Source organism: Oryctolagus cuniculus, chromosome 8, assembly GCF_051225735.1.
Source record: "Oryctolagus cuniculus isolate XC-2025 breed Fujian yellow rabbit chromosome 8, ASM5122573v1, whole genome shotgun sequence".
NCBI lineage: Eukaryota > Metazoa > Chordata > Mammalia > Lagomorpha > Leporidae > Oryctolagus > Oryctolagus cuniculus.
The window spans coordinates 3,957,380-3,984,567 of record NC_142874.1 but is presented as its reverse complement, the minus strand read 5'-3'; the positions used below and the strand labels follow the sequence as shown (position 1 = coordinate 3,984,567).

General features: G+C 40.2%; 1 protein-coding gene across 1 annotated transcript in view; it reads left to right on the top strand.

The window, feature by feature from the left end:
- Positions 1-27,188, top strand: part of LOC149124800 (zinc finger protein 39-like) — a 750,627-nt gene that overhangs the window by 422,027 nt on the left and 301,412 nt on the right. The gene's annotated exons all lie outside the window — the stretch shown is intronic.

Genomic DNA, 27,188 nt, shown 5'->3' with positions numbered 1-27,188 from the left:
AGCCATTTCTCCAGATTGGGCAGTTGCAAATACAGCCTTTCAATAAGTATCTACCACCACATGGACAAACTTAAGTTTACCAAAGGAGTTAATGTGGGTGACGTCCACTTGCCATTGCTTATTAGGAGCAAGGCCTCGCGGGTTCACTCCTGCTTGTTGCAGTGGGCCTAACAGGGCAAGGGGTGCACAATCCTTGCAAGAGTGCACTAGGTGTTTGCATCGACTCATTGTTAGCTCTGGGAGAAGCAATTTTATGCTGCTTGCTGATATATGAAATTTTTGGTGTAAAATACAGGTTTGTTCTAAGTGTCCAATGGAAGCTGTGTTGCAGGAGATAAGACGATCTGTTAGGGTTTGAAAAAGCCCACCGCCCGAGGAACGACTCCAAGAGACTTTTTCTCTCATGCAACCAGCAAAGGGTTAAATTTATTGATCCAACATGTTGGGGCCCTCTGACAAGGACAGAGGAGCAGTGAGGAACTACAGCATAGGGTTTATAAAGGCAAAAACCGCAAAATTGGGAGGAAGGAGAGAATACACGGTTGCTAAGCGGTTGCTAAAATCTTACAATCAGCAATTATGATTTTAAGACATAGACAAATCACATCTTCATTAGCAGCTCAGGTAACCCAGGTGCAACCTTTCTACTTTTAAGCTTGAGCAATCATGCTAGGGGGTTTTTGTGCGTTGCCAAGGGTGATGTAGTGCACTGCTATTGTCCGACTATTTGAGATCATAGTTTCAGACCAGAGTCTCATGGGGGGGGGTTGCTTTCCCAGAATGCAGTCTCAAGTGCTCCAAAATGGAGTCCGTACTGTCAAGGTGCTACTTTACTCTGTCTTATTTTTACAGCTGCACCAGGAAGGTTTAAACCTGTAAGCTTAAGCTTAACTTTTGACACCCGTACATATACAATTTTAACTCTTCATTCCCCACTCCTTGTTGTGAGGATCTCTAATCTTAGAGATTATTCGTTTTTGTCTCTTTTAATGTGACATATTTTTGTCTTACAATCATGAGTTTAACATTTTTAACTTGTTCCCACATGAAGATGATGAGTCTATTTAACACACAAGGTCCTATGGTTACAATTAGGAGTAGAACAATTAAGGGTCCTGTTAGGGCTGACAGTAGGGTAGTAAGCCATGGGGACCGGCAGAACCATGCCTCAAACCATCCCTGTTGAGATTTCCTTTTCCGTTGCCATTTTTCCAGTCGTTTTTTGAGTTTGGCCATGGAGTTTCTAACCACCCCGGTTCAGTCAACATAAAAATAACATTTTTTCTTTAGGGCCACGCATAACCCACCCCCATGAAAATGAGATTTAACCCCCGTCTGTTCTGTAATACTGAAATGCAGATACTGGGCTGCATCTGGGAGATTGTGGAAGATTTGTCAGGCAGAAGGGGCGGGCATCTCCACCTGGCAGGTTATCAGGTAGAAGGGGGCAGGGCAGGATGCAAAGGCCAGGCTGCCCGTGAAACATTGTCAGGATGACTGAGATGTAGATGCATATGCTGGACACATTAGGCCTTTATGTCACACACACATAAGCTCATAACTGACTTTCTGCCTAATATTTTTTCCTCAAGAGGTAATACCCAAAATTCTTCTTTGGGATTATGGATGGAGTTCCGTTTTCTGTAACTTCTTCGAAGCTGGCATGTGGGCGTTGAGGGGGATTTGGGTATTTCCTCTTGCTACCTGTCTTATGGTGTGCAACAGTGGCCTTGGAAAGACTGTGTTGCTCGGTCCAGAGGGCTGCTCAGGTCGTCCAGTGGAATGGGCTGGAAGTCTTGCCTGATGACCATTTGGAGTTAACAGCTTTTAGTCTGTTAGAGACAAAACGAACAAGGGCATTAAAAACACACGGTGCAAAGAGAAGCATCAAGATTGCAGAAGTTAGTGGGCCAAGGAGAGGAAATAGCCAGGATTTCCATGACCAGATGTCAGGCCAGAAATCCCAGCCCTGCTTGGCCTGGTCCTGGAGCTGTTTGGCTTTTTCCAGGAAAAGTACAAATCTGGGTTTGTGCCTGTCTAGTCTGATTGACCCAGAGACAATTTTTTTTTTTTTTTTGATATTTAGTAGCCAGTTTTGCTAGGAAGTTAAGCCAATGTACAAGACTAGAGTCTCAGGCTGGGAAAAGGACAGACTAATGAATTATTTACATTTAACCATTTATATTATGGATTATTGTGCACCCCCCTCAAGAGATAGCCCCTTTAAGTCCTCAGTGAGGACCTGTCTAAATCGGTGTAGGGCTATCTGAGTTAGCTGTTACTGAAAGCCCTGTTTTTAGGAACTGGCAGGGAGGGCTTTCTAAGCTTAATGTTATTGGATAGACTTTTAAGGCCTGGCTGGGTGTGTGAGGCCCAGACCTATCCATGGGGTGCTGGAAGAGAATTGAAAGAGATGCAAATCTCCTTTAAGGGAGGCACCCTGTTGACTTGCATTACATGGATGCACTAGGAGGAGAGCTGAATAGGAGGCTGATGGAAATAGGCAACTTGCGTTTTACTGACCCTAGGCCATCCCCTCAATAGCAGTGGCTGGAGCTGGAAGCTGGGCAGAGGCTGGGCAGAGCCAAAGGCTTTTTAGCTCGGGGCCACAGGGTCAGCGGTTCTGAACCAGGAGTCCTTCGACACCCAGGGCAGTTCCGTGTCCAGTGGCCGTGCTCTTGGCAGGGCTGACAGAAGGCATTTGCTGTCACGACAGCTGCTTGCCCAATGCCCTGTCTCCTTATATCAGCAACAGGTGCCATTTGGGGTGCACTGGCCTTGCTGGGTCTCCTTGATGGCAATCACCATGTAAAGCAGCCATTGATTGGTCTGTTGCCTATCCTCTGCTGCTAGCTTGCTCCTCATTTTCCTGGTCTCTAATAAAGTAGACCAAGGAGGCAGCCTCTATGATGTCAGTCAAGGGGGTGCTCAACCCAATCCTGATTTTTGGAGATTTTTTTTTAAATATCAGGGTGAGCTAGAAAAACTATGGTCATGGGCAAATTCTGACACTTAGTATTTTCCTGCGAGTTAAGACCGTGCCCATGAGGAGAACTATGACCCTATAGGTAAGATCAACTGTGGTGACCTGCTTGCATACTTTTGAGGTCGTCAGTGTAACTTTTTACACCGAAAAATTGATCTAGTTGTCATATTATTTTATACTTTAACCTTTTTTTGTTGTTGTTGTTGTTTGGGGCCCTATACTGTGGCCAGGCATTATTACAGAAAAGGTCAGTCATCCCTTACATAAGGTCTGGGGATCAAACCGTACATCACAGTGGAGAGTCCTGCAGAACAGTAGTAACTTCCCTTCTGGAAGAGAAAAGAGGAGAAGTGAGGCAGCGAGTTGGGTCTCTAGCCTGACTTTTTGGGCTTTTAGATTTAACTGGCAGTTTAACCAGTGTTTACTGTGTAGCCTGACTTAGAGGAGAAATTGTGGCAGAGGTCTCTGCCATTCTTTGGCTCCCGGGTATTTACCGTGTAGCCTGTGGACACTAGCGCTTTCTTGGGTTTCTGGAACCCAGTTTTTTAGCGTCTTCCGCATAACCATAACTTAACAGAGACAGTAGAGTACACAATGGATTAACATGAATTTTATGTCTCTTGTTGTCGAATAAACCAGATATAAAAAAAAACCTTGTATATAAGAGTTTACATAATTTAGGATTATTTAACAGAGTCAAAAAAAAGAGCTTATAGGACCTAACTCTAGAAATGGCAGAGTAACCGAATAAGCAAACACTGTTAAAATAGACGTTACAGTTTTTGCAGAAACAGATTCCAAGATTTATGATTTAGACCATTTTTAGATATTTACTAACATTAGTACACTTTTTTTTTTTAAATCCCATTGTTATAACAGAAGATCAGACTTTAACTTTAGGTTAGTGTAATTTTGGCATTAGCACTCAACTCTGTAAACAATATTTTAAAACTGTAAACATTTTAAAACTTTTTATGACTTGTTTACACCTTTTGAAACTTTATACCAGTAGTTACTTTTACATAGCCTTGAATTGTCATGTATGGACAACCTATGAGAATACGTGTTAACAAACTCAAACAGTTTTTTTATCGAATTTGAGATGTTAAAAGTATATATTTTTTTTTCAAGTTTTACTTAGCACTGATGCCTAGATGACTTAAGACACTGAGTTATTAATGAATACCACACCATTATCTGAAATAAAAGTTAAAATTACATTTTTATGTTTTTAAGTAATATGAGGATAACACCTCCTGGACAGCAAACACTAGTGTATGTTTACAACTTTGAAAAGATCTTCCTCATTAAGAGAAACAAGTTTAAAGCATATCAAAGACATGTAAAACTGAGCAAGCAAGCCACTGAGCAAACCGAAGGGTGTTTGCATTACCTCAATTTTCTGAACCAATCTGCATTGGCTTACTTTAGTTAACTGTGGGGAGCAATTCGGACTATACTGTTACTGGAATTAAGATTTATTCTATGCATCTGCTCTCCCACAATATGGCGCTGGGAGAGAAGTAAACAGCTTCTACCCAGCTGCCTCTCACCAACTTGACAAGCTGCAGGAGCTGCTCCTGATTGGAGGAGAGCGGCGTGCTCGGCGTGTGGGCAGCCGAGTTGGGATTGGTGGAGAGGACTATAAAGGAGGAGAGAGACGGCATGCACCAGGAACATCTATGGGGAACATCTAGCTGAAGGAACACCTGTGCAGCCCCCGAGTAGAGCCGGCTGGCGGTGTGCCGCTCCCCTGCGGAAGTGGGGAATGTGGCCAGGGGGAACTGCCCTTCCACGGAGGTGGAAGGGATAGTAGCCAACCCGGGAAGAACCAGCAGCAAACCCGGGGAGGGCCGAGCAGACAAAAGAACAGCGCAGGGTCCTGTGTCGTTCCTCCACGAAGACGGGGAGCGACATAATGGTGCCGTGACTCGGATATGAAGCCTAGGCAGGGTTTAGTGTCGTTCCTCCATGAAGAGGGGGAGCGACATTAACAACATAAAGGCTTGTATACACAGAATTTACTCTTATTTTTATAAGACCACTTTAGCTGGAAAGCAAAAACATAAATATAGTATAGGTCTGACACCATTTATAACATTTTAATATATTTTATATAATTTGAATTGACCCAAGCAGCTGTTACTTTAACAAGTTTAGAGTCTCATTCTTTGAGAGTTCCAGGGATCTGGCTGGAAGCCCAAAGTTGGAAGACTCGGTTTAGAATTTAAGCTGTCAGAGAGTCAAACCATTTAGCCAAAATTAGTACATTTCTGATCAGTTGGGTAATCACTCAGACATTAAAAACAGATAAACAATGTAAACAACTTTGCATTGTAGTTTTCCCAATTAAGACTCTAATGGCAATAGAAAAACACGAAACCTTCGAAACCTTCGAGACAGGTGAATGCTCTCAGATGAATAACCCATTGTTTAGGTTTTTATTAGCTGCAAAGAGAAAAACCCATCAGGTTGGTAAGGGTTAATGGCTTAAGGTTCTGGCTCCCTTAGGTAAGGCCAGCAGTAGTATTGAATTGGAAATTCCTCCAGGAGAGGAGAGAAAAAGCAGCCCTGGGGTGGGGGCTCTGCCTAGAGATATTTGGCTATGCCTGCCTGGGTGCGGCAGGCCACATGAACTAGAATACAGTGCAGAGAAAGGCTGTGGTCCCCCATTTACAGGGAAGACTGCACACACCGTGGCCTGGCAGGACTAACCGTGGGGTTGGGTAAGTGTGCCGTTTTACTAAGAGTGTTGGGAACCTCCTATAATTTAACCAAAGTCAGATCAATTAGGACTACTGCAGACACTCAGTCAATTACAACAGATAGTTAACTTTAGCTTTTTTCCAGATTTAGTCCTCAGGCAATCAAAGCTTAGCAACAGTAATACTTCACAAAAAACTTTAAGACGCACCAGAGCTACCATAAGCTGCAAAGACAGAAAACTTTTTGCCAGGTTGGAAAGGGTTAACAGGTAACAGGTAACAGCTTTTCCCTGGGTGGAGAGACCTGTGGAATTTCCCTCTCCCTTTCTCCTGGCCAGTGGTATAGGAATGGAGATGAGGAGAGCAAAAGAGTGGAGGAGGGAGCCCCTGGGAGAAGGAGGAAGGCAGAAAGCAATAAAGCTCCTCAGTCTGGGGGCTGAGTGGGGTTTGAAATCTCCTATCACTCAAGGTTACCCACTACCTAGTTGTCTGAGTTTACCTGAAGGGCCAATATTAGCCTCGACCGAAGCTAAGCCCTGCTCGCGTAGCAGTAGGCAGCGTGACCAGGCGTCCCTCCGAGAGAGAGACCTGGTCCTCGGGTCGAAGTCCGGCCGCCGGGAAGCCAAAGCGAGCTCAGGGGGTCTCCAGGCTCTCAGCCAACTGCCCTTCCTAATTTCCCTCCCGTTCCTTACAATCCCTCTGGAGTTTCGGCCGTAGCTAAGCCGTGGCCGGGGGGACTCCGCGTTCTCGGAGAGCTGTGGGGTGCCGGACACTCAACGGTCACTTCCACAGATCCGGTCCCGCTTGAGGGAAGGAATACTGACCTTCGATGTCTTCTTAAAATCCCCGTCTGGGTGCCCATGACGGCCAGGCTGGAGAACGGCCTCTTTCACTCAGCTAATGAGTGGTAAATGGAATGAGCCCTCCGGGGGCCAATCCACTCTGAGAGCAGGTCATTTAGAGACACAGAAAGACTGCCACTTTACCTTTTTGACTGACAAAGAAAGGTTATATGCCTAGTGGCTTACCTCTGACCAATGATTCAAAGTTAGAGACAAAGGTGTAGACACAGTCTGGCCCATGTTAGCAAACAACACAATGTACACAAACAGACAAACAGCGTAGAGAAGCAGCATACAACGACCACACAAATGTCTACCAAACGGGAGCCATCATGGCGTCCCAAAAATGCTTAACAAATACAAAAGACTAACGAGCTCGATCAAATACCAAAGTTTCGGCAGTACAAACAAAATGTGAGTCTCTGCAGTCTATTTCCCTACTGCAGGCAACCCACCAAACAGGAAACACTGGGCGTCCCCAGTTCTCCCTTTCTCCCGGGGCGTCCCCCGGGATGTGGTCTGTGGCTCTGGAGCACGTCTGCCCGCCACAGTCGGGTGGAGCTCTCGCTCGAGCCCGACAACCACACTGCCGATTACAAACAAATAACAAACCTCAGCAAACAACAAATCAAAGTGTACACGTTCAATCAAAACAATAGGCGCCTTAATCACCCCGAGAGATATCCGTTGGAGGAGTCCACAGGCAGCAGTCAGATCTCAGTGGGACCTCCAAATGTTAGGGTTTGAAAAAGCCCACCGCCCGAGGAACGACTCCAAGAGACTTTTTCTCTCATGCAACCAGCAAAGGGTTAAATTTATTGATCCAACATGTTGGGGCCCTCTGACAAGGACAGAGGAGCAGTGAGGAACTACAGCATAGGGTTTATAAAGGCAAAAACCGCAAAATCGGGAGGAAGGAGAGAATACACGGTTGCTAAGCGGTTGCTAAAATCTTACAATCAGCAATTATGATTTTAAGACATAGACAAATCACATCTTCATTAGCAGCTCAGGTAACCCAGGTGCAACCTTTCTACTTTTAAGCTTGAGCAATCATGCTAGGGGGTTTTTGTGCGTTGCCAAGGGTGATGTGGTGCACTGCTATTGTCCGACTATTTGAGATCATAGTTTCAGACCAGAGTCTCACGGGGGGGGGGTTGCTTTCCCAGAATGCAGTCTCAAGTGCTCCAAAATGGAGTCCGTACTGTCAAGGTGCTACTTTACTCTGTCTTATTTTTACAGCTGCACCAGGAAGGTTTAAACCTGTAAGCTTAAGCTTAACTTTTGACACCCGTACATATACAATTTTAACTCTTCAGATCAACCTTTCTGTTGCCTTGGAAAATAAAGCCAGGTAACCCAGTATGTGATCTTACCTGTGTGATGCACCATGGGTATTTTCTGTTTTCAGTTAGCTCTTTAAGTGTTGTGAACATCTGCTCAATTGGCTTATTGGTCGGGTTAAAGACTACAAAAGGGATCGTCTTTGCTACCTGTACTGAGTATTTGCTGTCCGAAAATATATGTACCAGTCCATCTTGGTTAAGGAGTAGAACCTTGACTATTGCTCTTATTTCTCCCAACTGTACTGATCCCCCATGGGGTTCTACATGGATCTTATCTTTTTTCTGTTAAAGATTTGATCACTATTCCAAAGAGTGACTTGTTGGCATCCGTAAACGCATATGGTGCCATGGGTATAGGTTGATTAGAAGGGAAAGCATTTTTACATGTTAAAGAATTTTTTTCAGACTGAATTCATTTGCATGAATGTCCTAAAATAACTCCAATTTCATTGGAGTTCAATGTTTAATATATTGGTAAATTTGTCAGCAGGGAGTGAGGTGCCCTCTAATTTTTTATCAGGAAGGAAGACCAAGTTTGGGGGTGAGGGATGATTTCTTAGACAGCCAGGGCACTATTTAGTGATTAGAAGACATGTTTTCTATTTGGCTCACACCTTGGAATAGCCTGACATGAATTTGAAACTGCTTAGATGTTTATTGAATGAGCAGAAGTGTCCAAAGAAATTGGAAGATATGGGAAAACCTAAAATCCTATACGTTTTCAGTAATTTGCACTACACTCAGCTTTGGCTGGAGGCTGTGGTAGCCAGTGCTCTGTTTAAGAATACTGATAGCAGTAGCCATTTATTGTGTTTCCTATGAGCCTAGAATTCTGTACAAATTTGTTTTTCATTCTCTCTGCTACACTGTGAGTTGGGCACAGTGGTTTTATTTTATGTATAAGGAAACTGAGGCCAAATGAGATCAAGCAGCTTGACAACACAAAGTAAGGTGTACCCTTAAGCACTGTACTCTAATGACTATTTGGAAGAGAACATAATTAGGAAAATTTATAAACAGCATTTAAGAGGCTAATTGTATAGTATGTCTCATTTCCTATGTATTTGTGTTCTGGAAGCATTTCATAAAGGGTGGAGTTATGTCATGGTTAAATATGTATGCTCTGGAGTTACATGTTGGGATTGGATCCATTCCTATGTGCATAAACTTGGGCATGAACCTTTCACAGAAGAAAAATAATCAGTGTTTTAATTTTATCTAAAAATGTATAAAATATCAAAACATATATATCTAACAATAACATCTAACAATACTAGGAACATGCTGTCTGTATGTTAATGTTCTTGATCCGACCAGCCTATGAAGTATTAGTATAATAATTGTCTTCATTTTACAGATGAAGGAAACTGACATGTAGTTTTACATTTTGCCTAAGGTAACATAAATTGTAATTGGTAGAGCTAGAATTAGAAGCTCAAAACCTCTCGAGTTTGGCTTGCAGTATCTGATAGAATATGCCACACGTTCTTCCACCTCAGAGCTTTTGGCCATGCCCTTTGCAATAACACACTTACATCGCCCTCTTCCTTTGATAATTCTTGCCCCCTCCCTTTGATAATTCTTACTCATTTTGAAGTAGAGTATCACTGTCTGTTTTCCGGAGCCATTTTTATACCCTGTTGGTATAGGACAGCTTCTCATCATGCAGTGCCCTTGCACCTGACCTCTGCCTTTCAAAGCAGCCATTGCTTGTGCTTACACCATCATGTTCTTATTGATGGCCCACCTGCAGGCATAACAACAGCAATCTTATTCTTCATGTGTGACCAGCATCATGCCTAGTATCTCATACTTACTGTTTACCCAGCACTATCTGATCTACACTTGCATCAACCAGGAGTTAGTGAACAAGTAAGTTTAGTGCTGGTTGGTAAATGCCATCTGTGGATCCCTTATTTGTGCATTTCTACCAAAATCTTAAATGCCATTTTCTACAATCAAAATAAATTCAAATAGAAGAATAATTTATAGCATTTTTATTTGAGATCTGAGATATAACTAAATTACTATCTTAATTTGGAATATGTCTATACATTCATGAATTATTAGAAAAGTGTATTCTCTTGCATACTTGGAAGAATGAAAAGCTATAATCAGAAATTACTTCCTTTCCCACTATTTTACATACATATTTGTTTCCTCTTTTTTCATATACATGAGAGGTCTTCAAAAAGTTCATGGAAGTGCATATTATTAAAAAGTTATGTATGAATTTAAAAATATTCATAGCAAAATAAACGTATCTTTGAATTCCATTTTCCACAAACTTTTTGGAGTACCTTCATTTTTATGTGAGTCTCATTTACAATTATAAATTGTAGCACTCTTACATATCTTTGGTTAAATTTATCCCAGGTATATACGTTTTTTGAAGCTAGTATGAATGAGTCAGATCTTACCATTTATTTCTCAGCCATGAAATTATTTGTTTATATAAAGATTATTTGTTTTTGTTTGTTGATTTTATATCCTGCACCTTTTCAAAACTCTTCTATGAGTTCCAGTAATCTCTTAGTGGAGTCTTTTGTTCCCATATGTATAGGATCATATCATTTGTAAGCAAATATAATATGACTTTCTCCCATCCTATTTGCATCCCTTTGATTTCTTTTTCTTGTGCAATTGTTCAGGTTAAAATTTCCAGAATTATATTGAGTGGTAATGGTAAGAATGAGCATACTGGTTGGTTCCAGATTTTAGTGGAAGTGCTTCCAGCTTTCCCCTATTGAATGTGATACTGGTTGTGGCTTTGTGATATATTGCTTTGATGGTGTTAATGTGTAAATTCTATGCTCAATTTGCTTAAGTTTTTTAATCATGAAGTGATTTGTGTTTTATCAACTGCTTTGTTCACATCTTTTGAGATAATCATAAGCTTTTTAAGATTTATTTATTTATTTGAAAGTCAGAATTACACAAAGAGAGAAGGAGCAGCAGAGAGAGAGAAAGGTCTTCCATCTGCAGTTTCACACCCCAATTGGCCTCAACAGCTGGAGCTGCACCAATATGAAGCCAGGAACCAGGAGCTGCTTTCTGGATATCCCCAGTGCATGCAGGGGCCCAAGGACTTGAGCCCTCTTTCACTGATTTCCCAGGCCAGAGCACAGAACTGGTTCAGAAGAGGAGTAGCCAGGACTGGTGCCCATATGGCATGCTAACACTGCAGGCAGTAGCTTTACCTGCTATGCCACAATCATGTTTTTGTATTCTTCAGTTTCTTAGTATGATATATAGCATTTGTTGATTTGTATATGTTAAACCATCCCTGCACACTCAGGCAGTACATCCCACTTGGTCCAGGTGAATGATATTTCTGGTGTGTTGTTGAATTCAATTAGTTAGTTGGTAGAGCTAGAAACGTGCCATGGGACTCAAAATCCCATTAAGTAGGCATGTACCAATGCCATCTTACCAGTTAAAGTGATCAGCTTAAGTTCATAATTGATCATAAAGATAGGATTGCATGTCAAAGGGATCAAATAAATAAGACAAGTATCTGCTAATAATACTTGATAAAATTAAAAAGGAGAGAACAACCCAACATGGGAAGCGGGACACAGAGCAGACTCATAGAATCAAAAATGCCCGAAACAGCATTCTACCTCAGAATCAGCCTTTAAGGCATTCGGATCTGGCTAAAAAGCCCATGAGAGTTTCTCAGGCATGGAAAGCCAAGACACTGCGGCAAAAAAAAAATGACCTAAGTGAAAGATCTCTGTGAGTGAGATCCTATAGGAAAGAACAGGCCATCAAAGAAGGAGGTACCTTTCTCTGAAGGGAGGAGAGAACTTCCACTTTGATTATGGCCTTGTCTAAATAAGGTCAGAGTTTGTGAACTCAAGAGGCTTCCATAGCCTTGGCAGCTCATGACAAGAGCCTTGGGTGATTACTGACATCATAAATAAGAGTGTCAATTGTTAAATCAACAGGGGCTGGTTCCATGGTGCAGTGGGTTAATCCTCCACCTGCTGTACTGGCATCCCAAATGAGCACCGGTTCTAGTCCCGGCTGCTCCTCTTCCAATCCAGCTCTTTGTTATGGCCTGGGATAGCAGTAAAAGATGTCCCAAGTGCTTAGGCCCCTGCACCTGCATGGGAGACTTGGAAGAAGCACCTAGCTCCTGGCTTCGAATCAGCTCTGGCTGTTGCAGTCATTTGGGGAGTGAAACAACAGAAGGAAGAGCTTTCTCTCTGTCTCCCTCTCACTGTAACTCTACATCTCAGATAAATAAATAAAAATCTTTTAAAAATTATTAAATCAGCTGGTGCCGTGGCTCACTAGGCTAATCCTCCACCTGCGGTGCTGGCACCCTGGGTTCCAGTCCTGGTTGGGGCGTCGGATTCTGTCCCAGTTGCTGCTCTTACAGTCCAGTTCTCTGCTGTAGCCTGGGAGTGCATTGGAGGATGGCCCAGGTCCTTGGGCCCTGCACCCACATGGGAGACCAGGAGGAAGCACCTGGCTCCTGGCTTCAGATCGCCGCAGGGCACCGGCCACAGCGCACCGGCCCTAGTGGCCATTTCGGGGGTGAACCAACGGAAAAAGGAAGACCTTTCTCTCTGTCTCTCTCTGTCTCACTGTCTAACTCTGCCTGGCAAATAATTAATTAATTAATTAATTAAAAATTGTTAAATCAACAGCAGGAGTCACTATACACTTACTCCTCATGTAGGATCTCTGTCCTTAATGTGTTGTACTATGCAAATTAATGGTAAAACTCCTATTCAAGCAGTACTTTATACTTTGTGTGTCTGTGTGGGTGCAATCTGTAGAAATCTTTACTTAGTATAGAGTTGATCTTCTGTATATAAAGATAATTAAAAATAAATCTTAATCAAGAATAGGGTGTGAGAGGGAGTAGAAGATGGGATGGTTTGCGTTTGGGAGGGTGGTTATGGGGAGAAAAACCACTATAATCCAAAAGTTGTTCTTCAGGTATTTATATTTATTAAATAAAAGTTTTGTAAAAAAAAGAATTCAATTAGTATTTTGGTGATGATTTTTTCATCTTTGTTCATCTGATCCCATCATCTGTAGTTCTCTCTTTTTTAAATCTGTTTCTGGTTTTGGAATTCAAGTGACATGGTCTTCATACAAGCAGTTTAGAGGATTCTCTCCTTTTTCATACTTTTTAATAGTTTGAGAAGAATTAGAATTATTATTCTTTAAAAGTTTTGTAGAATTCAACAGTAAAGTAATTGGGTTCCAGGGTTTTCTTTGTTGGGAGAGTATATTTCTGATGAAATTTGAAATTTTTATATTGGTTTTTGTCTGTTTACATTTTGTATGGCTTCATGAGCTGTCATTGCTGTGCAATGGATAGATCATTGGACCTCTATGTGCCTTTCTGACTCAATTATTGTAGGTTGTATGTGTCCAGGAATCTATCATTTTCTTCCAGATTTTCCAGTTTGTTGGCATATAGCTGTTTGTAGTATTGCCTGTTGATTTTTTTTATTTCTGTGATAAACATTGTAACATCACTTTTTCATGTCTGATTTACTAATTTGAGTCTTCTCCCCCTTTTTTGGTTAGTTGGGCCAATGATGTATCATTTTTTTAATAAAAAGCTCTTCCTTGATCTTTTGTATCTTTGTTGCTTCAATTTTGTTATTTATTCTCTAATTTTTTGTTATTGCTTTTCACCTACTAATTTTGTATTTGGTTTGTTCTTTTTTGGAGATGCTTGAGATGCATTGTTAGATCATGTAGGTGATACATCTTCAATTTCTTGATGTAGGCACTAATTGCTATAAACTTTCCCCTTAACACTGCTTTTACTGCATTCCATATTTTGAAATGCCATGCTGTCATCTTCATTTGTTTCTAGGAATTTTTTGATGTCTCTTTTGATTTCAGTCTCCATTTGTGTATTTTTTGGAGTTAAATTCCACCTTCATTCCATTGAGTTCAGAAAAAACACATAATATGATTTCAGCTTTTTAAAAAAATTTTGTTGAGACTACTTTATGGCCTAGCACATGGTATATCCTAGAAAAATTCCATGCACTGATGAAAAGAATATGTATTCTGCAGCTGTGGGATGAAATGTTCTGTAGATATTAATTAGGTCCTTTGGATCATAGTGTGGATTAGCTCTGTTGTTTCTCTGTTGTTTTTTGTCTAGTTGATCTGTCCATTCATGAAAGTGGGGTGTTGAAGTACATCATTATTATTGCTTTGGAAACTATGTCTCCCTTTATGTACATTAACATTTACTTTAAATATCCAGTGCCCTAGCATTGGGTGCATATATCTTCACTATATTCACATCTTCCTATTGAACTGATTCCTTAATCATTGCATAATGCCATCCTTTGTCTCTTATAACAGTTTTTGTGTTAACCTTGTCTGTATTAGGATGGCTACTCCTTTTCTTTGGCTTTTTAATATGGAATAACTTTTTCCATCATTTCACTTTCAGTCTGTGTATATCTTTGTTGATGAGGTTTGTGTTTTTGCAGAGAGCCAATAGATAGGTCCTTTTTAAAATTGATTCAATCAGTTTGTGTGTTTAATTTTAGAATTTAGGCCATTTACATTCAAGATTATTATCAATAAGTATCAATTTGTTCTTGCCATTTCCCATAAATATTCCTATTATTTGATTTGGATTTCTATTATACTTTTACTAGATTTTCTGCCTTCACATTCTTGTTTGATGTGGCTATCTTTTTCTGTTTCTGTGTGTAGTACATCCTTAAGTATCATTTGTGAAGCTGTTTGAGTGCTGACAAATTCTGTTTGCTTTGAAAGGTCTTTACTTCACCTTCATTCATAAATGAGAGATTTGCAGTGTACAGTATTCTAGATTGACAGTTGACAGGTTTTTTTAAGTACTTGGACTATCTCTCCATGATCTCCTAGGCTATAGATATTCTGAGGAGAAATCAGCTCTCAATCTAATTATAGATCCTTTCAAGGTAATCTAGTGTTTTTCTTTTGTACACTTTAGGACATTTTCCTCATGTTTTACCTATTAAAATTTACATTGCATTAAAATATTTTCTGATAATTGTTTTCAGGAGTTTTTTGTGCTTCCTGTACTTGGATGTCCCTGTCTTTCTCCAAATTAGGGTTTTTTTCTGCTACTATTTTACTGAATAGGCCTTCTAATCAATTCTCTCATTCCACACCTTTAGCAACTCCTCAGACATATGTTTGGTTGATTGAAGTCTCCCATAAGTCTCAGACTTTATTTTCAGTTTTTATAATTTTTTTTCTTGATAAGTTAGCTAATCACATTCAACAACACATCAAAAAGATATTTACCTAGACAAAGTAAGATTTATCACTTGGGATGCAGTGATGGCCCAACATATGAACATCAATAAACACGAAACATATTAACAAATTGGAAACTAAAAAGCATAGTATGCTCTGAATAGATGTAGAGAAAGCATTTTTTCATTTCATTTTTTTACCTGGAAAATATATATTTAAGGTAAACTTCATGGATTTCATAAACACAAATTTAAGAATATAGTTTCTTTCCATCCTACCCTCCTCCCCTTCCGCACTTACACCCTTCTTCTTCCTCCCTCTCCTATTCCCATTCTTATTTTTTAGTAAGATCTATTTTCAGTTAACTTTATAAAATTTTTAATCCTATACTAATTAAAGAGTTGAACAAATAGTATGAAAAAAAAAAACTGCTTCTCAACAGTTGAGACAAGGGTGTTCAAAGTGATCATATCCCAATGTGTCAATTTCATTTCTATAGATTACCTTTTAGATAGTGTTAAATTTATCTTTAGAAACCATGAATGAAAAGCCAGGAGGAGCAGGTGTGTGTGTGTGTGTGTGTGTGTGTGTGTGTGTGCATGCACACATGCATTCATGTGTATATGTTCTCATTTCCATGTGATTTCATATGCAAGTCCTAGGAGATCTATGCCTTCTTTTCAAGTATTAGGTCCTCCCTCTTAATCAGGTTTCCGTGTCAATGTCCTGCCCTCATATCTCTCCACCCCCATCCTATCTCAAAAATTAAGTCAGGCTTATCAAGACAGAAGAATGGTGAGCAGAGCATGAGGAAATCCTTGCTATAAATCAGTGATAGTCCTGGCCCTAGCCAGCTATGCTAGCAGTGGGGCAGGTCTACCATGATTTCATGGTCCTCACTATTCCTTTATTTTCTGAAATTGAGAGGATTTCAAGTTAAATTACTCTAGAAGCTGGGGGAACTAATATTCTGTAATTTCAAAGGTCTGGGACAAGTGTCTATGTCTGTTCTACTTCCATACAGGTGATTTCAGTAGAAACAGATGTGAGTTGTAATTACAAATTTTCTGGTAGTATTATTAAAAAAGTGAAAATAAAGAGATAAAGTTATTTAATGCCATTCTCTTCAGCTAAATATATAAAATATATTTCAACTTATTAAAAATTATTGGTGAAGAATTTTACATTCTTTTTTCAACACCAAGTCTTTGACTCTGTTGTGAGACTCACACTGACAGCATATCTTGGTTAATGGTAGCTACATTTCAGGCACTGTGTAGCAATAAACACACTGAACATTGCCACTCTAAATCATCCAAGACAGTTTTTGTCTGAGAGGAAATCCACATTGTATTTTCTTTTAGGATCTTGTAAGGACATTTATATAAGATACATACTTATCATTCTTATTGTTTCAAAACATTTTTATAAGTAGGTGCTCTCATTTTGTGTATATAATTTGCTTCTAGTGTGACTGTACTTTTTTCAAACTTGCTGTTCAGTCTCTAGCATACCACACACCTTTACCTTCTCATGGATAACCCTTACTAGGGTTTCCAGAGAACTTGAGCAAGGAATCATTTCTCAATCTGCAAATCTATATTTATGTATATCTGAGTGAATCTCTACTATAATGTAAATAAATCTATTGATATAAATGTATACATTTATAAGTGTATGTACTTCTCAGCACTCCCAAGGACTAATGAAATGTTATGTTCATTAAGCAGTGAAAGAGTCATTTTATATGATATTTGAGGTGGTATTTCAAGGTAGATGTGTATAGAAGCAGCAGAAAGTTGCTCCCAGGTGAGAACAGTGGAATTAATCAAGCATGACATCTTAACTGGAAAATACAGAACATTTTTATGAAGAGTGATGAGAGCAAAATGTATGAAGTTAAATAAGAGAAATTAAGCATAAACTGAAATCCTTAAAAGAAGCCCCAATTGCTAGTGAATTTAGATTTTATTTTATAAATTCAGGGAATTCTCTTAATATTCTAAGCAAGGGAGAATCATAGTCAAAGCTGTTTGTTAGGGGAATTAAATTTATACCAGTGCAAAATAAATGAGGTTTTCATATTGAAGAGTTCTGAGAAGAAAAATTGTCTTACAGATTAGACATACTATCCAAAGTGTAATAATTAATTTGGCAGTTGATACAATGAAGGAAAACAAACACAAAAATAAAAGCAGAGATGTATATTTTCTGGGATAAACCAGGCCACAGTAAATAAAAGATTCAAATGTGTGATGGTTCAATGTAGTAGAAGTTTGTTTTTCACCCATACAAAATGGATCAAGAATATTCCAGGGAATTAGATGGGGTGTTGGGCCCAGTTTTAAATATTAAATCATCTATACTAATGTCTTTCTAGTAGGCTTCCAAAATCAGTGCAGGGGCTAACTTTCTAATCAGCCAGTACTGAAGAAATGCGTGTGGCAATATTTAATGCCTCAGATTTGGAACTTTTGTTGGTGTTCCTTGGTTAGAATTTTGTCTAACATCACAACAGTTAATTACAAGGGAGCCTGGGAAATAGGTCTAACTGTATCTCTGAAGAAGAGTAAAAATATTCTGGCAAATGTCTTAAAGTCTTGGCCGCACATATCATGGGGAGAAACTTGGATAATTCCAACTCTATGGACAAAAGGAAAGAAGGAAAACCAGTCAGAGAAACAGTCAGAAAAATCTATAATGAACACTGATTAACTTCTCATTCCATACATTGGGCTTTATGCACTTTATATTTAAACATCAGTCATTCTCTAAGGGAGCTACACTATTTTTTGTTTTTATTGATGATTTTTAGGGGTGTGAGAGAGGCCCTAAGTCATATTAGTAATGTAGTAAGTCATAGACTCTAAGGCTCATGTTAAACATCTGAGAAACCTAGGGAAAAAAACAAAATAGTTCATTTGTCTACTTCATTCTTCTAGTACCACCTGGGTTAGGTGACTTTATGTAGACTTCAGGAAACTGAAGACTACTCTCACTTCTTTTTTTATTTTTATTTATTTGAAAGACAGAGTTACATAGAGAGGTAGAGATGGAGAGAGAGGATGTCCATCCACTGGTTTACTCCCCAGATGGCCGCAACAGCTGAAGCTGCACCAATCCAAAGCCAGGAGCCAGGAGCTTCTTCCAGGTTTCCCACATGGTTGCAGGGACCCAAGCACTTGGGCCATCTTGTACTGCTTTCCCAGGCCATAGCAGAGATCTGGATAGGAAGTGGAGCATCTGGGTCTTGAACTGGCACCCACATGGGATGCTGGTGCTTCAGGTTAGGGCTTTAATTCACTGCCCCACAGTGCCAGCCTCAACTATCCTCACTTCTGGCATCAACTGCAAGTTCAGGAATATCCAGGATTCCATTCAGGTTCAATAATATACCAACAAGACTCATAGAACTTACTGAAAGTTGTTATACTCACATTTGTGATCTCTCACATTCCTCTCCCAGTGGAGTGGCAAGCAAACTAATTTCTCCAGAAACCATGTTTGACAATACACATGGTGTGCTGCCAAACAAGGAAGCTCATCTGAGCCTTACTGTCCAGGATTTTAATTGGACGTTGGCTGTATCACAAAGTTGACTGATCATGTGGTTGATCACAGCCTCTCACTTCTCTGGAGGTCAAGCTGATATCCTACAGCCCAAGGCCACCAATAAAGGAAAACATTCATATCAGGCAGGAAATTCCAACTACCTAGAAATTACTTTCTTGGAGCTCAAGGCAAAAGAGCTAGACCTCTCCATAGGTAAGTTTCCTTCTTTACTTGACTTTGTTGAACATCAGAAAAGGCAGGCATGAAAGACAAGGGTGGGACGGAGGTAAATGTAGTCTAGCAAAATGCTATGCTTCATCTTTTTATTGCATGCATCTTTAAAGACTGCTTCTTTTCCTAATTTAAAAGACTACCACATCTTTATTAGGCACCCATATTTCTCACAGTTTTTTCCTCTGTTCTCATTGGAATAGGGCGTATAGTGGTTTTTAGCCTTCTTTTTAGCTTCAAAAATTTATTAATTATCTACTGTTTGCCAGGCACTCTTTTAGGTAGGTGCTGGATATTCATTGTCTTAATGGATCTTAAAATCTAGTATAAAAATAAAATATTCATGCCAAGATATGAATAACTACCAACTTGGGTAAATTTGGGGAAATGTGTATTGTGTGGGAGAAACTAGCAAATAAGTTGACTTAGATTTTGGGCTTAGTGTCACTTGATGAGTTGAACAAAGTGTGAGTTAAAATTAACCATTTAGAGACAGATTGGAGAGTTATAAGCAATTTGGATAAGGAAATAATATTCAGTGAATCATCTTTGGTGTGGGGACATTTGAACAGACCTGAATGAAGTTAGGATTGCAAAATTCTGGTATTCAGTGGAAGCAAGTTTTAGGCAAAGGGGTGGTAAGTTCAGTGGAATTGAGGATTGAGGCAATAGCTTACTTAGACTGTTTGAGAAGTATCAAGGAGACCAGGGCAACTATAAGACAATTATTGAGTGTAAGTGTAACAGAAGGTGAGGTAAAGGAGATGGGAAATGATTTAGAAAAAGAACTTAGAGATGGACCCAGAAACTAAATAAATAAAGCCTTAAGATTCTCCCAACAGCCTAAAAAGCCACTGAAGATTTTTTTTAAAGATTTTATTTTATTTATTTGAAAGTCAGAGTTACACAAAGAGGGAAGAGAGGCAGAGGGAGAGATAGAGATCTTGCATCCACTGGTTCATTCCCCAGATGGCCACAACAACCAGAGCTATGTTGATCTGAAGCCAGGAGCCAGGAGCTTCTTTTAGGTTTCCCATGTGGGTCAGGGGCCCTCTTCCATTGCTTTCCCAGGCCATAGCAGAGATCGGAAGTGGAGCAGCCGGGACTTGAACCAGTGCTCATATGGGATGCTGGCATTGCGGGTGCGGCTTTACCTGCTATGACACAGCACCAGCCCACCACTGAAGAATTTTGAGAGTGACTTGACTATATCTACACTTTAAAATAATTACTTTGGTTGCTATTTGGAAAACAGACTATAGGTTGTCAAGAAGGTAGCAGGGACACAAGTTGAGAGGGTATTATGATATTACAAGCCAGAGATGATGGGATCAGTAGAGGCAGTGAGAAAAAATTGAGTTTCATAAGCATTTTGAATCTGGAATAAATCAGATTAGCTGATACATGAGTTGAGAAAGAGGATGGTTCTTCTGTGTATCTTAGAATGACTACATTTATCTTATACATTAAGAATGGAAATGCTATTTACTGAAAATTAAGGGAGAAGATTAGGGTAAGAGTAGATCTAGGGAGGACATCCAGAGTTCAGTTGTGAGACGTTTATTGGGTATAAGTAAGAGTTATAAGAGTTATAAGTAGAGAGGGAGAGACAGAGAGAAAGGTCTTCCATCCTCTGGGTCACTCCCCTGATGGCTGCAACCAGTTCTGGGTCAAGCTGAAGCCAAGAGCCAGGAGCATCATCCAGGTCTCCCACATGCATGGCATGGGCTTGAGCACTCAGAACATCTACCGCTTTTCCCAGGCCATTATCAGGGAGATGGATGAGAAATGGACAGGGGTCGGCACTGTAGCATAGGCTGAGCCTCCACCTGCAGCACCGGTGTCCAATTAAGATGCCCCACTTCTAATTCGAATCCCTGCTAATGGCCTGTGAAAATAATGGTAGATGGCTCAAGTGTTTAGGCCCCTGCACCCATGTGGGATAATCTCCTGGGTCCAGGTTTTGACTAGGCCCAGCTCTGGCCATTGTGGGCATTTTGGGAGTGAACCAGCTGATGAAAGACCTCTCTCTCTCTCTCTCTCTCTCTCTCTCAAATAAATAAATTTCAAAAAAGGAAGTGGAGCAGCCAGAACCTGTACCAGCACCCATATGGAATGCCAGCATCACAGGCAGTTCCTTAATCTAGTTTGTGGGACTATGCATGGATATGTTAGAGCAAAATCATTCTGCTAACATTTCTGTGTGCTGCCAGGGTAGAGAGCCACTGATAAATTTCATAGTTTTAGGACCAAATGAAATGGCATGGCCCTCATACCTGGCACTCAGCACTTGTTACATGTTAAATGTGTACCCAGAAAAGATATGTTAAAGTCCTTTGCACAGGACCTCAGAATGTGACCTTATTTGGAAGTAGGATTGTTGCAGATGGCATTAGTTAGGATGAGGTCCTACTGCAGTAGAGTGAGCACTGATCCACAATGGCAAGTGTCCTTATAAAAAGAGAGAATAAACAGAAATACATAGAAGACTATGCAATAATGGAAGCAGAGACTGGAGTGATACAGCCCCTGGCTATCATCAGAAGGTTGGTGAAAGACATGGAATAGATTTCTCCCTCAGAGTCCAGTCCTCAGAAAGGTGTTCAGACTGAGTTTGATTTTGGACTGCTGGCATTCAAAACTGTGAGACAATACATTCCTGTGGTTTTAAGCAACTCAGCTTGTGGTACTTCTTTAGGGAAGCACTAGAAAACTAATATAGTAGCCGTTCTAGTAAGCAAGTTACCTTATCTGGCCATACAGTGACTCCCTCAATTACCCAGGCTCACAGCTGCCCACACACAGAGAGGGATATCTAAATGAGTTTCCAGGATTTATATTGAGAGTTATGAGATTGCTGGTTACATAAGCATTCAGGCAGATAAGTGTTAGAGCTGAGAGCTACAGAGAAGAGAGTAGGTATATGGTTGAGTGAGGGAGAATATAGGTTGCATAAGAGGGGAAAAAAGGAAGATCAGAATGCTGTTTCCAGATGTCTCTTCTTTATTTTTTAATAAACTTATGGCATTTCTTTGTGGATAGGCTAATAGGTACTGGTTTGCTTTTGCTTTAGTTTCACTCTTTTTGTTTTGTTTTGTTTTGCTTTTATCTTTTCCTTGTGGATAATGTTTGGAAAAATATGTAAACACACTAATAACACTTGCCCTTAATTCTAAGATGTCTTTCTGTTTTCTTGTAGTTTTAATAAGTAAATTGACTGCACTAAGGAACTCAGATGATAGGGAAATCAGCAGAGTGGAGAGTGAGAGGCCATGCATATCAGAAGCAAAAAGACCTGAGCAAAAGTCCAAGCTGTGTCCTGAATTTCTGAGTTTCTGACTATTCTGAAAAACAGCAATTATCAGATTTAGCTCTCAGAATTATTAGAAGGATCAACTTTACTACAGTCTGCATGTTGTCTCTCTTTTGGTTTCTGCTTACAGTGTGATGTTGTTAAGTTGAAAGGTGACTAGTCTGGCTGAGTTTTGTTTTTTTCTTTTAAAGATTTATTTTATTTATTTGAAAGAAAGTGTTACAGAGAGAGGTAGAGACAGAGAGAGAAGTCTTCCATCTTCTGGTTCACTCCCCACATGGCCGCAACAGCCAGAGCTGTGCTGATCCAAAGCCAGGAGCCAGGAGCTTCCTCCAGGTCTTCCACATGCGTGCAGGGACCCAAGGACTTGGGCCATCTTCTACTGCCTTCCCAGGCCATAGCAGGGGGCTGGATCAGAAAAGGAGCAGCAGGGACTAAAACCGATGCCAATATGGGATGCTGGCGTTTCAGGCCAGGGCTTTAACCCGCTGTGTCACAGTGCTGGCCCCAGGGTTTTGATTTTAACAAGGTCTTACATTTGGCATGACTCTGTCTATCTCCAGCACTAAGATTCTTACACCTACACCTGTCATTTTGCTGCTGTGAACTCTATTCCCGTTCTCATGTCATGGTTGTGGTGGTGCTGCAACTGAGTGTGACAAGTCAAAGTAACTCCTAAAGTTTCGAAGACGGTCTTACTGGTGGATCAGAAGCCTTGTTGTCTGTAATGGGGTATTATAACATGTGTTCCTGGTGGTGCTGGCTGTGTTCTTGGATTCTGGATGAAATACTTAAGAAACAGTAGCTCTCTGCCCTGTTTGAGGGAAACTTCCTGCTTTCAGCTTTGTGCTTTTAAAATAAAAATTACTCTAAACCTATTTCTACCCTGTCTGTTCATGTCAGGAAGGTTGGAGAAGAGGCAGCAGAATATATATAAATACTAGTCCATAAGAAACTGTGTGTTGTGGGTAGGAAGAGGACAAAATCAGAACCCTGCATGCACTGCTGGGGACTTTCTGCCCATCTGTATGCTAGGGTCTGGCAGATGTGTGCCACACAATACCAGCACTGGAATCAGAACACAAGATCTGCCTGTATATTGCTTCTGTTCTGTCAGCCTCAACTGCTTGTTGTCCAGAATAGCAAAATCAGCAACTGAGGGGCCAGTGCTATGACACAGTGGGTTAAGCCACTGTCTGCAGTGCCAGTATCCCACATGTGTGCCAATTTAGTCCTGGATGCTTCACTTTTGATCCAACTTCCTGCTAATATGTCTGGGAAAATAGTGGAAGATAGCCCAAGTGCTTCAGCCTGTGGACCCTCATGGGAGACCTGGAAAAAACTTATGGCTCCTGCCTTTGGATCAACTGAGCTCAGGTTGTTGTGGCCATTTGGGGAGTGAGCCAGTTGATGGAAGATTCTCTCTCTATCTCTCTCTCTGTCTCTATCTCTATCTTTCTGTCTCTGTGATCTCTGCCTTTCAAATAAATAAATTCTTTAAAAAAATCAGCAACTGAAACCATTTAGCTTCCTGTGAATGCCCTCACATGATACCTCAATAAATTGAAGGTTAACATCAGGAAACTTCTTGCAAAGATGTTCTTTTGCCAGAAAGTCTAATTCTTTTTAGAACTTTAAAAATAAAACACAGATCACATTACTTATTAGATAATGCTTTTTTCAAGTTACTCATCTTACAAATAAACTCTTCTGTGTCAAAGTTAATATTATTGGACTGAATGAAGGACATCTGTCACTCAGTTCTCTTTATAGTCCAACTTAGAGGCACTGAGGTAATGGCTATTGCTCCACACCTCATCTCTCCCTCTAGTTCAGGGAAAGGTTTACCCTAAGAACAGAAACAGAACCTGGGGGACATTCAAGGGAAGGCTTGAGTTTTGGGAAATGGCCTTGGTTCATCTCTGTTCTTGCTGTGCACCTGTGTAGTTTCAGATTGTTTGGCCTTGGGACCATCAATATGATGTATCTTTCCAATATGAGGTTACTTTTTAAAGAAACAGTAAAAAATTTTGCATGTGATTACTAATGGTAACAGAGTTGAGGAGACTGGTTTTGTTTTTGCAGGCAGGCATGCAAAAGGACCCGTAAGAGAAGAAATAGGCCTTTTTTTTTTTTATTTTGAGGAACCTGCTAGAGTATTACTTATTTTTTTAACTTTTATTTAATGAATATAAATTTCCAAAGTACAGCTTATGGATTACAATGGCTTTTTCCTCCCCATAACTTCCCTCCCACCCACAACGCTCCCCTCTTCCATTCCCTCTCCCCTACCATTTACATCAAGATTAGTTTTCAATTATCTTTATATACAGAAGATCAATTTAGCATATATTAAGTAAAGCTTTCAACCGTTTGCACCCACACAGAAACACAAAGTGTAAAATACTGTTTGAGTACTAGTTATAGCATTAAATCACAATGTACAGCACATTAAGGATGGAGACTAGTTTTACCATTAATTCTCATAGAACAACACATTAAGGACAGAGATCCTACATGAGGAGTAAGTGCACAGTGACTCCCATTGTTGATTTACCAGTTGATACTCTTATTTATGATGTCAGTAATCACCCGAGGCACTTGTCATGAGCTGCCAAGGCCATGGAAGCCTCTTGAGTTCACAAACTCTGACCTTATTTAGATAAGGCCATAATCAAAGTGGAAGTTCTCTCCTCTCTTCAGAGAAAGGTACCTCCTTCTTTAATGGTTCCTTCTTTCCACTGGTATCTCCCTCAAAGATATCTTTCATTTAGGTTATCTTTTTGCTGCAATGACTTGGCTTTCCATGCCTGAAATGCTCTCATGGGCTTTTTAGCCAGATCCTAATGCCTTGAGAGCTGATTCTGAGGCCAGAGTGCTGTTTAGGGCATTTGCGAGTCTATGAGTCTGCTGTGTGTCCTGCTTCCCATGTTGAGGGATCCATCTCTTTTAATTCTACTCTTAATGGAATGGCAGAAGCCACTTGTCCCACTCAGCTTTGTGCTGCAACTTCCAAGTTAATTCACCTGAGGACACTTGGAGGAATCCTTTCCATTTCAGGCACTATTGTATTTGCAATAAACCTGCAATGTATAGGTATGTGGATCTAAATTTTGTCTAATTCAGTTTATTAATGCCACTAACTTAGATAATGTTCCTTTCTAACATGGAAACAGGAGATTCTGGCAGAAGCAGAATGGAATGCGTTCACATCTTTATCCCTGTTCCACAGGTGAAGGACTACAGAAACCTCTTTGTCTCTCCCTCTCTCCTGATGTTCTCTTTATAACACATCTTTTATTAGAAAGGTCTTCCTTATGAATATTTAACTCTGAAGATAAGGTTCCAGTATTTAGCATAAATTTAACTTTGTCTCTAACTAGATTACCTGGAGACCCTCATGGGAGATGAAGATGTGGTCAAGGACTAACTGGAGAATCTCATTGTGTTGTCATCTGTTTTAAGCCAAATGAAATTGGCATGACTCAGTTCTTTCTGATTCTTTACCTATTTGTAGATATTTCAAACATTTTGTTTCCACTGTTTTTCTTGTTTGCAATAACCATACTGATAAGCCCCAGTATTGTTGATATCCTTTTTAAGCCGTTAGTGAAGGATATAGTCATTCATACATAGCATCTCTTCCTCTCCCCCAGTTATTTCCAGCAGAGTGGGGAGTCATGGCTCACAGAATTTTGTGATCTTCGTATCTTTTTGTCTTCTTTTCTTTCCTCAGCACTCCTAGGTTGTTAAACACTGAATAGTATCTTGAATGAGTAAGGCTAGCATCAGGACGTATCATCAATTATTGAAGCTATCTCCAGATGTGTGGGGTACTCTGAGATATGAAGTACATATTTAGGACCACTTCCCTGGGGCCATATTTTTGGTACAATGTAAAGCTGTTGCAATGCCAGCATCCTATATGGCAGTGCTGGTTCATGTCCTGGCTGTTTTAGTTCTTTTCTAGCTCCCTGTTAATGTGACTGGGAAAGCACTGGAAAAAGGCCCAAGTATTAGGCTACTGACACTCATGTAGGAGACCTCATTTAGTTTTGGGCTCCTGGTTTTGGCCTGGTTCAACTTTGGCCATTGTGTTCTGATAGTGCATCAGTTGATAGGAGATAGTTCTCTCTCTTTCCCTCCTTCAGTCACTCTGCCTTTGAAATCAATAAATAAATCTTTAAAAACAACCACTGCACTGCTCAGGCCTCAGACCTCTGCTTTTCAGATTTTCTGAGGCAGTCCTGCCACCTCTGCAAAAGGTGATGTGGTTTCTCCAGGGCCCTGCTGGACCTCTCTCAGATAAAGCAGTTGTTGGGAGGGTGATTAGTAGCCACATTGCCTTCAATAGGAGACTCCAAAAGTGTCCTAATTTCTCTTGTCCCTCAGGATCTTGTGGATCTTGTTTAGGGCAGATCCCTGGCAGATCCTCTTCACTGAGCCTCCTAACTCTTTACCCTAGCTTGTATTTATCATCTCCAGCAGAAAAGCCAACTTCTCCACAGGGAGGTGAGCAGGCACCAGAATTTGAATATTTATACAATTGGACTGTGCATAGAGAAAATCCTTAGGTTTATAAATTTCTCTGACTCAATTCTGTGCCCTGTGATGTGTGCCTTTCTGTTTTAAAAAATTTTATTTAACTTATATGAGTTTCCTGTATTTCAGATACACAGATATAGGAAAATTGTGATACTTTCCACCCTACTCTCCCTCCTGCCCATACTCCAGACTTTCTTCCTCTTCCCTCTCCCATTCCCACTCTTAATTTTTTTTACAAAAATATATTTTCAATTTATTTAATCATCATAAAGTTAACTCTACACTAAGTAAAACTGTTCAACAAATAGCATGAAGAAAAAAAAAATTGCTGTTCCTCAATAGAAGAGACATGGACTATAAGGAATTATTGAATCTCAAAATTTCCATTTCACTCCACTACATTATTTTAGGTATTCTGTAAGTTAT